The sequence below is a fragment of the Physeter macrocephalus genome, chromosome 6 (assembly GCF_002837175.3).
Source record: "Physeter macrocephalus isolate SW-GA chromosome 6, ASM283717v5, whole genome shotgun sequence".
In the NCBI taxonomy this organism is placed as follows: Eukaryota; Metazoa; Chordata; class Mammalia; order Artiodactyla; family Physeteridae; genus Physeter; species Physeter macrocephalus.
In genome coordinates, this window is record NC_041219.1 from 5035030 (window position 1) to 5044366 (window position 9337).

The 9337-nt window shown below is 41.6% G+C and overlaps 1 protein-coding gene across 3 annotated transcripts in view; it reads left to right on the plus strand.

Moving 5' to 3' along the window:
• The first annotated feature begins 2015 nt into the window (after positions 1 to 2015).
• The window catches only part of RAP1B (RAP1B, member of RAS oncogene family), a 47598-nt gene continuing 40276 nt past the window's right edge, over positions 2016 to 9337 (plus strand). For 2 of the 3 annotated variants that reach the window (XM_055085188.1, XM_024122732.3), the window contains exon 1: positions 2016 to 2165. The gene's annotated coding sequence lies outside the window, so the exon portion shown is untranslated. Of the gene's footprint in view, positions 2175 to 9337 lie in introns of all 3 variants that reach the window. The other variant, XM_024122734.3, reaches the window with a different exon arrangement.

Sequence of the window (9337 nt, forward strand, 5' to 3'; positions counted from 1 at the left end):
GGGCAGGGGAGTAACTGAATGCTCTTTGATGAAGAGAGTGACTTGCTCAGTATGCTTTAAGATAATTCATCTGGCAACAATGTGTAGAATGGATCACAGCAGGAACAGACAGGAGGCCACAGGCAAGGTAGGAAGGTGCACCTGAAGTCCAGGAGTTGAGAAGTAATGCCAACCCAAACAAGTGTGGTCTCAGTAGAAATGAATTGCTATCTAATAGATGTGCCAATTGACCGATGGTTTCAGGAAAGGCAGAAAAAGGAGTATCAGGATTGAAGACTGGGTAATTTAAAAGATGGCGATACAGTTAACAAAAGGAGAAGAAACTGGTTTGGTGACAAAGGTGATGAGTTCAGTTTGCACACATGACCTGTTCAAGTTGCCAGTGGAATATCCTGGTGAAGTTTTCAAGGGGATAGGAATGAGGAGCTCAAACCCAAAAGTGAGTTCAGTGCTTAAGAGATGTACAGTCTGGCATTCTCTGCATAGAGATAATAGCTTAATACGAGTGAAACGATTTCCAGTGTAATAGAAGAAAACAAATGTATTTTTAATTTAACTATTTTACATATTCTCTCAAATTCTAAATAATCCTAGCTCCAATCTTCTGAAACTGACTCTTTCTGAGGAAAAAAGAAAATCAATTGCGCAAAGGTCAAAGAGTTAAAGAGAGAGAGAGAGAGAAAAGAAAAAACAGTATACCCAGGTAACATTTTCTCCCATGAACTCAGTTTCAGGCTTTCAGACTTCTCAAAGTTTCATGCAATAATTGAAAAGTTAGTAAAGTCAAATTTATTTGAAATTCATTCATTCGGAATTTACAATATTTCCTACAGACTGCTCTGACACTTGCCTTTGAAATTCCCATCAAAAAACGGTTTTTCTAAGGAAACAGAAATTACCAAAATATTCAACATACTCAGTTAACCTAAATCGTGCAACACCTAGAAAGCACTTATACAGAAAACTTAGGATAATTATAGTTCATTCTTATCTATTCCTTTAGTTTTCAATTACTAGTATTCTTAAAAGGAGTGAAATTAATCATATTTTTTGCTAATCTTCCAAATTTATAAAAGTTCATAAAAATTTATTTCAAGAATGCCTTATAACACAGGGCCCAGTTAAACTCTCAACTAAGCAAAAATTAGCCTTTAATGACCCCCCAACCCCTACTTTTCCCTGCATATTTGCCCATCTTTGAATATTTTTGCCCATCAAAACCCAGTTTTCATAAAAAATCTAATATCTTGTATAAAGGGTAGTCGTATTTTAGTCTTTTCTCTAATAATGGTAAATTCCACTGTTAAGTTCCCACCCTTTTTGAAACAAGGCATTTTGGAACAGCAAGTCCTTTCTGTTGCCCAGTAGTTACATCATAAACCACCTATGGGTAACTCTTTAAAGTACTTGAGTCACACATTTAAATGTGCGATTTATTTTACTCATATAAATAGTTGATTTAGGTACAAAGTTGTTTGGAATCTTGGATTAGTTGAGTTTGACAGGATAATTTGCAAAGAGTTGTCCTGGGTGAAGACGCTTGACAATTCAAGAGAAACCACTTCAAGAATGAAAAAGACTGTGCCCTAGCCAAGGCACCCTCACGGGAGCTCTAGGTGTGGAAATTGAGCGCTGTTACTTCTCCAGCCACTTTCCCCAGCACAAAGGAGTACGGAAGCACCAAATGTTTGGTGGCGTTGGTGACTGAATTACAGTTTGCATGAAATGCACCTTTGGAATTCGTACGGTTTTTAAGCCCTTCGTACCGTTGTTACCCGCTAGGATCTGGGAAGCCAAGGGGAGGCCGAGGAGGCAGTAAAAGGGAGAGAAAAACACCACGGAGGAAACGCCACGAAAGCCGCCGCGGACTCCCGGTTTGCGCTGCGGGGACGCGGAAGGCCCCGCCCCTCGGCTCCCCTCGCCCCGCCCCTCGGCCCCGCCCCTTCCCGGCTGCGCACCCGCGCGCCCCGCCCGCGGGCGGAAGCGAGAGCGAGGCTGAACGCTTGACGTCAAGGCGACACCGCCGAACCTCGCCCAGAGTCAGGCGTGTAAGCCAGCCGGAGCGGCGGCGGCGGTAGCGGCAGGACCGCCGTGGCGCCGGTAGCAGCTACCCGGAGGGAGCGCGAGGCGACGCTGGCTGCGGGGACCCGGTGACAGCGCGAGAGGTTCGCAGAGTGCGTGCGTGGCCGCTGAGGGGAGCGGCGGCGGTGGCCGCGCGGGGCGGGGGCCGGGCGCCGGCAGAGGGGAGCGGGTGGGGTGCGGCGCGGGCCGGGCGGGGCGCGCGCGCGGCGGTCAGGGGGCCGGGGTGGCGGCGACGGCGGCCTCGGAGCGCGGCAGGTGGTGCGACGGCCCGGGCCCGGCCGGCGAGTGCGCTGCCTCCCAGGCTGGCGGGCGTGAGCCGCCGCCGCCGCCGCGGGGGAACAGCGCGCTTTGCGGAAGGGGTCAAATGTCTGAAATATGGCGGAGGAAGTGAGAGCCCGAGGACCACCCCCCCACCGCGGGCCCGGCCGGCGAGTGCACTGCCTCCCAGGCTGGCGGGCGTGAGCCGCCGCCGCCGCGGGGGAACAGCGCGCTTTGCGGAAGGGGTCAAATGTCTGAAATATGGCGGAGGAAGTGAGAGCCCGAGGACCACCCCCCCACCGCCTGCTCCCTCCTGCCCGCGGCCGCCGCAGCCTCTCCCGCTGCCCACGGTCCCCCGCCGGCTCCCCGCAAGACTCGTCCCCCCGCCCCGGAGCCCCCTCGCCGGCTGCCTCTGTTCTTCCCGGGTGTGAGTGGAAGTTAGAACGGAAACCAGAAAGTTATCCTTTGAGGAGACCCAGCTTCCCCAGTCCCGAGCTGGGGCGAGGAGCGTTCGGGGGAAACCACTCCCCGGCGCCCTGCGAGCTCGAGCCTGACAGGGAAAAAGTTTGCCTGAAACGGGGCTGGTTTGCTCCATTTGTTGCGGGAAGTGGCAGGAGGAAGGCAGCGGAGGGAGCCCCACCTAGTCTGGCAGCCGCCACCGCGTAGAGAAAAACTGTTAAAGGGGCCTTTCCCTTCGTCAGCAAGAGGAAATCTCTTTCTCTTACAGAGGGAGAGAAAATCCAGGAAGTTTGTCTTCTCTTTTTCGCCATCTCAATGTGTGTAATCCTAGCATTGACTGTCAGCGCCGTGAATCTTATTTAAAACTACCCCCAGTGAATCGGGCCATCCGAATATTTCTTGTGAAAAAAAAAAAAAAAAAAACCAAAAACCTGATGGCTTTTGGAGAAAAGGTCATCCTTGCTGAGTTTAGGCAGACGATTTTCTTCCCCTTCTCCTGATCCCCCACCCCCTTTTATTAGTTCAGAACAGCATTTTTGCCCTGCAGCTCTTGTGTGAACATAAGCAGTTCTGTGTTACAGTAACGGGAAATCACATTTTTAACGGGGTAGAAAGTTGACGCTAAATGAAGATTGTGATTTTAATATTTGAAAATTAACTCAGCCTGATTGGATTTTTGTTTTGCTAGTAGCATAGCATCTAATATATAAATATCTAAAATATAATTTATCATGCTTATAAAACTTAAAGCTTCCAACTCGTAAATTCATTCTTTAACCCTCTTTTTTGTAATTAGAATGCTATTTGGACTTGTTCAACAAAAGCTTAGCTTAGCAAGAAGTAACATAAAAAGGGTAGACGTTCATTTAACTTAAAGCTGGTATCACTCCTAAAAGCTGACCCTTGAATTGTGTTTGAGTCATAATGGAGTCATGGGACTTTTTAAGGGCCGGAAAGGGCTATGTAAGATCATCCAGTCCCACCCTCTGATTTTACGGAGGAGGAAACTGAGGCCTGGAAAAGATAAGATAACTAGCCAGTGGTCCTGCTGACTTGTAGGACAGTAATCTATCCATAATAGAGAACCTGGAGGAAAATATACGACATTTTTATAGTGAATTACATTTTACAGAGGATAGTCATCCCATCATACCCCAAAAAAGGTGAGTACGTTAGTCAAACAGTGTAGAACCATTTGGGTAGTTTCATTACCAGGTTTTAAGAGAGGAAGTTGATACTCAGAATGGTGAATAAACTTTAAGGACACAGAGCCCTGAATGATAGTCTTATTTGAGCCTATCCATGCTTTTGATCTCTGCACTACGGGAAAGTGGTTTCACTTGCGTTTTCTTTTTGTCATTCATAATAAATTGTGAAGCTTCCTTAGCTGAAGAAGCCGGAAAGTAAGTCTTTGAAACACGTGTATCCAGTTTGGTTTTAATGTGCCAAGTATGGGACTACAACTGAAGAACCCAATAATAGACTGGCTTAATTTTAAACTGTGGTATGGGTTCATGAAAATGATTGCTCTTTCTGCCCCCTCCCACCCTCCCCCACCCTATGAAAATCACCTCTCTTCCTTTCTATGACAAGTGTCACTTCCTACCTCCTGTTATCATTATATGTGTTTTTTGTTTTCCCACTAAATTATAAACTCCATGGACAGGATGTGTTCTTTGCACAGAGACAATACCAGTTTGTTAAATGTAAACGCCATGAGGGTAGGGACTTGGTCCATTTTATTCTCTACTGTATCTTAGTTACTAGAACCTTTCCTGTGCACATAGTAAGTGTTTAGCACTTAGATTTAGGGATTAACTGTAATAAACATTTAAAGAGATGATATTTGAAGAGAACTTTGTATTCCTTGAAAAAGAAACATGTCCACATTGGTTTTGGAATCATTTTAACTGTACAAATCGATTTTTATTTTATCCTCAAAACAGTCCTTTACTGTGGAATTTCACTATTTTGTCTTAGCTGTATAAAGGGAAAGTGAGCCCCCATGGTAAGGAGCCACCATGTAAGGAGGGTCTAGCAAGGTGTAATAGGGAATTCATCATAAAAAACTTTGATCCATGTACAGTAGGATCTTACAGGTGTATCTTCCAATATAATTCAAGATTGGTAGAAGACCTATGCAGAGATTGATAACATAGTAACTAATTATACATGTTGTTTTAAATATAAAGTCTAAGATTTGAATGAGAAACTGTCCATGTTCAATTTTCTTTGACTTCTGTTGTAGGTATTTGATCAATATTTATTAAGGCAGTGAAATTAAATAGGGAAACTGGGTCTCATACAAATAGGATTTGACTGATTTTGCAAAGGTGTCGTTTATTTTTCTTCCAAAAGTGTAAGTAGGGAGTTTTATTATTGAATATCAAGGTCTTACTGGTGTGCATGTGTTGTCATTTTCCCAAAGGCTTAAAATAATGTGTTTCTGTATTATGTATTGGTAAAGAAGGGGTGGGTATTGATCTGTAGTGTTTAGATTTGACTGGCACCAGGAATAGTTTCGTATTTATGAACTGAATATTCAAAAGCTGTCTTTTCTATTATGGCAATAATGTCACATGTTCAGTCTATAGAAAATCTTGATGAAGATTGATCTTAAACTTTGTAAGACCATATAGGGTTGTGCCTAAATTTATGCCTTGATTTTTCTTCCCCCTCCTATCATTTTTGAGACCCTTAGAGTCAGAGATTAGGCTGAAGTTTTTACAGTTACCCTTTTCAAATTGGATTTCTTTTAGAAAAAGTTAAGAAACATATTTTGGCTGATGCAATGATTCATTGTTAACACTGGACAGATTTTTCAGCAAGCAGGAGGTCTGTACCGTGGCTTACCCTTGTGCTGAAAGCCTGATGTTTTTCAGTGTTAAGATATTTTGCAATAGTACTTAAAGGTACTAATTACCATTTGAGAACTTAAGTCTTTTCATTTATTAGTCCTTTGGAAATGTTATGAACACAATGGAAGCATTAGGTGCAAGGAATAGGATGAATTTATCTATTTGCAGTAAAGACTGGCTTGCTGTATAATTCTCTTATACTTTGTTTGAACCTAGTTGATCACTGGATTCTAAGACCAATCCCTTTAGTCATAGAATTTGTATTTTAGAGAAGAAAGGTTATCAGGAACTTTTGTGCTGCCTTTAAAAAATTAAAATCACTTCTTAAAATACACCACTAACAAAAAGAAATACCAGTTCTCCATACTTCCTAACACTGGTGTGTTTATTCCCAATGTTAGTCAAATTAAGGCTACAACAGCAACTGATTATTATTTCAGTAGCGATTTATGAAGAATTTTTTCCTTGCATCAATAGTGGATCAAAATTTTTAAACAGTTTCCAAGGAACCTTAAAACTTATAAAAGGAAGAAATGAATATTTGGGGAATTCCCTGGTGGTCCAGTGGTTAGAACTCCACACTTTCACCGCAGAGGGCCCAGGGTTCAATCCATGGTCAGAGAACTAGGATCCCACAAGCCGCGCAGCGGCCAAAAAAAAAAAAATTACAACGTAGATTGCAGAATTTCCATTTGGTTTTTACTATACAGAACAATATTCTGGAGTATTACCACACTTAAAATTATGTATGAGGTGCTCAAGTACTAGAAATGTGTTCACTTTTAAATTAATAATCTTAGTCTAACTATACAGAATAATTATCTAACGTTCTGATTTTGAATTTTATATTGGGCTGGTTCCTAACGCTTATCTCTTGTAGTCATGCTGTTTTGTAATTTTGTAGTTGTACGTGCGTGCGTATTTATTTATTTATTTATTTCAATGAGACTTTTAAATTTAAACTGGATTCTGATCCTATGAGATAACTTGCTAGGTAATCTTTTCCAGTGGTGGGGATAGAATGTTTTTAACTGTTGTACAGGCAGACTAAAGATGTTAAAGGAAGAGAGCATCCATTAAAAGCACTTATATGTAATTTTGAACACTTCCAATTATTGACTTCTTGGAATCATCACTTTTGCTACATCACGGAGCTTATTGCTGAGTTTTTCAGTAGTTGCCTTGAATATTTATTTCAGTAAATATGTACTTTTAATAAGATAGTTTTCTCTCCTCTATTTAAAACTTAGCATTTTGTTAAGTAACTTTATTTTGAAAATATACAGTGAACTAATTGCCCCATTGGTGGATCACCTTTACCTGTTGCTTTCCTCTTTGCCTTGTGAGAAGGGCACAAAGATGAAAGTAAATCTGTTTGTCCATTTAATAGCAGTTTTTGGCAAAAGCTTCTAGAAAGGAAATGGAAAATGTTATGCAAAATTCTAATTATCTGAGTTTTCTATAGTTCATCCTTCTTATTAGAATATATTTTTCAAGTCACTGTATTTTATAAAAGGGGGGAGTTTCTAAAAGTTCTTAGTTACTGGGAATGAAGACTATAAATATAAGCTCTTTTTGTTTAATTAATAGTTTGTAGGTGTCAAAGTGGTGTGCATATCGCATCCAGCTGTTACCTACGTGTTGTAAGATTGCAGTGAGACTACATTATGCTAACATAGTTATAGCTGCTGCTTCTAAGATTTATAAGTTATCATTAAGCTCCTCAGTAACTATAGCAAAACTTGGGAATCCCTCAGGAATCTTGAATTCTGTACTGTACAGATAATAACAAGGGATAGTAATGAGGTATATAAACATGTGCATCTGTTATTCTCCTGCTCTTGAAATTGTTGAACTTGAGATTTTGCACTAAAGTGTTTTGAATACAGAGAAGTATAATGAAGAAAATTAGTATTGCTTGCAATCATACCAGTGCAATGAGTTTTTAGGCAAAGTTTGTAAGCTTTCCGAACCTCTTTGCTTCCTCAGTGGGAAAGATGACGTATAAAGCTTTGGTTCATCTGTAGCATCGCTAGTGCCAATTGAAGTTGATTAGATTGCTTAATTTTTAAGATTCTTATTAAAGTATGAATGAGAAGTAAGGAAGAATAATTGTGATTGTGAACAAATAAATTGTGTAGCTCAGTGGTTTTTAAAGTATGGTCCAAGGAATCCTGGGGATTGCCTAGACATTTTGAGGGAGTCTACAAGTACAGGACTGTTTACAATAATACTGAGATGTCCTTTGCCTTTTCACTGTGTTGACATCTGTACCAATGTACAAAAGCAAAGGTGGGTAAAACTTTTGACATCTGAGAACAAATCAGGTGAGAGTACCTCCCTGTATTAGCAGTCATGGTACATATCCTTCAGTGCCATGCATTCACAGTTTAAAAAAAAAAAGTCTAAATGCACTTGATGAAGAAGTAAAAAAAAAAAATTATCAGATCTCAACTTTGTACATATTTTAATGTACTGTGACAAAATAGGAAGTATGCTTAAAACGCTTTTTCTGCTGTCATACTGAAATATGGTTGCCCCTAGGGAAAGCATTTGTGTGATTTTTGAGTTGCAAGCTGAATTAGTCACTTTTTTCATGAATACCATTTTTACTTGAAGGAATGCTTGACAAACTGAAGAAGTTTTTCAGACTTGGGTATTAGACTGACATTTTCTCAAAAAGTGAACCTGGATCTTTAAAAGGAAAATATTGACAGTATTTACGGGCAGTGATAAAGTTCTAGTTTTCAAGTGAAAATTAGAATTTTGGAAGATTTTTCCGATGATATTGGTGATGTTAATGGACATGGTTTTTTAAATAATGTATAATGAAATATGTCAATATTTGAAGATCCACATGACTCTGTAAGCCAATATTTTCCAAGTCACCAGTGCATGATATTATGAGATCATGCAAGGATAAGAAACAAAGTTCTAGCTAGACCAATGGGTCATTTTTTTTTTATAATTAATTTATTTTTGGCTGCATTGGGTCTCCGTTGCTGCGCACAGGCTTTCTTTAGTTGCGGCGAGTGGGGGTACTCTTCATTGCGGTGCGTGAGCTTCCCATTGCGGTGGGTTCTCTCGTTGCAGAGTAGAGGCTCTAGGCACGCGGGCTTCAGTAGTTGTGGCACGTGGGCTTAGTTGCTCCGCGGCGTGTGGGATCTTCCCGGACCAGGACTCGAACTTATGTCCCTTGCACTGGCAGGTGGATTCTTAACCACTTCACCACCAGGGAAGCCCCCAAGACCAATGGGTCTTAATGTTACAGAGAATGTAAAGTTTATTGATAAGGTTACCATTCCAGTATATTTCAGACGATTGAGTTTTGGTATAGTATCAAAGGAGAATATCCACATTTATCTGAAAGGCCATTAAAATATTCCCAAATGTCTGTCTGGTTATTATTTACTTTTTTGTGTGTATTACTCATTTTTCCATGCTTTGCAATATATTGAACATATTTTTGTTGGAGGAGTAGAGAAGAATAGGAACCATAGATAAATGTGAGGCAGGGGCTTCCCTGGTGGCGCAGTGGTTGCGCGTCCGCCTGCCGATGCAGGGGAACCGGGTTCGCGCCCCGGTCTGGGAGGATCCCACGTGCCGCGGAGCGGCTGGGCCCGTGAGCCATGGCCGCTGGGGCTGCGCGTCCGGAGCCTGTGCTCCGCAACGGGAGAGGC